Here is a 2904-nt window from a genome sequence, read left to right on the forward strand (position 1 = left end):
TTTTCTCTTCCTTCTTGAGATTTCTTATGTTTTTCTCTTTAGCTTGGTATAACTTAACTTTGTCATCGTCGCACTTGGACACATAATACTTTGAAAATTCTCTACAAGTCGCATTCAACGCATCGACAGCTTCGACCCACGGGTCCATCTTTTCCTCAATGACTGCATGTTCATGCTTCGCCGCCGCCTCTGCAGAAGTCTCAACAAAGATGATCGATCCCATCCTACAAGTCGAGCGATTACTATAACGGTCATCCAAGGCAAAAATCCTAACCGTCTCTTGACAAAAACTATAACCCTAGGACTAGATCGAGCTACAATTCGAGAGGTGACTACTATAACGTTTGTCGTATAGGCATTTACTTAAGCATAACCATAACCATAACATTAAACCTAACCCTAACAAAACCCTAAATGATAGTTCTTAGTACCCAAACAACGCTAGTCACACAATACATTGTCAAAGCACAAACATTACCCTTAATGCATCATATACATTGATTTCACCACAACAAAACCATGAACTAGGGTTTCCAACAAAATGAGCAAAATGCATGATTTCAACCAACCAAATGAAGGGGGGGTGGGAGAGGTACCTTGGGTGATGCAAATGCCCCGGATCCACGGGACAAATCTCAAGCAATGGAGAGGGATCTAGTGGGTGCTTTGGTGGGGGAGAAGAGGGGAGAGAGCTTGAGCTCGAAAGAGGGCGAATGGGAATGGGGGTGAATGAGTGGGTGGGGGAGCACAGCCCCCACCCCTCACAACCTTATCCAGGACCCTACCGCCAGAATGCCCGGCGGTAGGATGTTTGTGAAGGAAATATGCCCTAGAGGCAATAATAAAGTAGTTATTTATATTTCCTTATATCATGATAAATGTTTATTATTCATGCTAGAATTGTATTAACCGGAAACCTGATACATGTGTTGATACATAGAAAAAACAGAGTGTCCCTAGTATGCCTCTACTTGACTAGCTCGTTTATCAAAGATGGTTATGTTTCCTAACCATAGACATGTGTTGTCATTTGATGAACGGGATCACATCATTAGGAGAATGATGTGATGGACAAGACCCATTCGTTAGCTTAGCATTATGATCGTTACAGTTTCATTGCTACTCCTTTCTTCATGACTTATACATGTTCCTCAGACTATGAGATTATGCAACTCCCGAATGCCGGAGGAACACTTTGTGTGATACGAAACGTCACAACGTAACTGGGTGATTATAAAGGTGCTCTACAGGTGTCTCCGATGGTACTTGTTGAGTTGGCATAGATCAAGATTAGGATTTGTCACTCCGATTGTCGGAGACGTATCTCTGGGCCCTCTCGGTAATGCACATCACTATAAGCCTTGCAAGCAATGTGACTAATGAGTTAGTTTCAGGATGATGCATTATGGAACGAGTAAAGAGACTTGCCGGTAACGAGATTGAACTAGGTATTGAGATACCGACGATCGAATCTTAGGCAAGTAACATACCGATGACAAAGGGAACAACATATGTTGTTATGCGGTTTGACCGATAAAGATCTTCGTAGAATATGTGGGAGCCAATATGAACATCCAAGTTCCGCTATTGGTTATTGACCGGAGACGTGTCTCGGTCATGTCTACATAGTTCTCGAACCCGTAGGGTCTGCACGCTTAATGTTCGGTGACGATCGATATTATGAGTTTATGTGATTTGATGACCGAAGTTTGTTCAGAGTCCTAGATGAGATCGGGGACATGACGAGGAGTCTCGAAATGGTCGAAACGTAAAGATCGATATATTGGAAGGCTATATTCGGACATCGGAAAGGTTCCGAGTGATTCGTGTATTTTTCGGAGTACCGGAGAGTTACGGGAATTCATATTGGGCCTTAATGGGCCATACAAGAAAGGAGAGAAAGGCCTCAAGGGTGGCCGCGCCCCTTCCCCATGGTCTGTTCCGAATTGGACTAGGGAAAGGGGGCGCCCCCTTCCTTCCTTCTCCTTCTCCCTTCCCTTTTTCCTATTCCATCTGGGACGTAGGGAGTCCTAGTAGGACTCCACACTTTGGGCACGCCCTATGAGGGCCGGCCTCCTCCTCCCTCCATCCTTTATATACATGGCCAGGGGGCACCCCATAGACACACAAGTTGATTGTTTCGAGCCGTGTGCGGTGTCCCCCTCCACCATAATCCACCTCGATCATATCGTCGTAGTGCTTAGGTGAAGCCCTGTGCCGGGAGCATCATCATCATCATCATCATCATCATCATCACGCCGTCGTGCTGACGGAACTCTCCCTCGGCCTCAACTGGATCAAGAGTTCGAGGGACGTCACCGAGCTGAACGTGTGCAGATCGCGGAGGTGCCGTGCGTTCGGTACTTGGATCGGTTGGATCGCGAAGACGTTCGACTACATCAACCGCGTTACTAAACGCTTCCGCTTTCGGTCTACGAGGGTTCGTGGACAACACTCTCCCCTGTCATTGCTATGCATCACCATGATCTTGCGTGTGCGTAGGAAATTTTTTGAAGTTACTACGTTCCCCAACAGTGGCATCCAAGCCAGGTTTATGCGTAGATGTTATATGCACGAGTAGAACACAAGTGAGTTGTGGGCGATAATAGTCATACTGCTTACCAGCATGTCATACTTTGATTCGGCGGTATTGTTGGATGAAGCGGCCCGGACCGACATTACGCGTATGCTTACGCGAGACTAGTTCTACCGACGTGCTTCGCACACAGGTGGCTGGCGGGTGTCAGTTTCTCCAACTTTAGTTGAATCGAGTGTGGCTACGCCCGGTCCTTGTTGAAGGTTAAAACAACACATACTTGATGAAAAATCGTTGTGGTTTTGATGCGTAGGTAAGAACGGTTCTTGCTCAGCCCCTAGCAGCCACGTAAAACTTGCAACAACAAA

Source organism: Aegilops tauschii, chromosome 6 (genome assembly GCF_002575655.3).
Source record: "Aegilops tauschii subsp. strangulata cultivar AL8/78 chromosome 6, Aet v6.0, whole genome shotgun sequence".
NCBI classification, from domain to species: Eukaryota; Viridiplantae; Streptophyta; class Magnoliopsida; order Poales; family Poaceae; genus Aegilops; species Aegilops tauschii.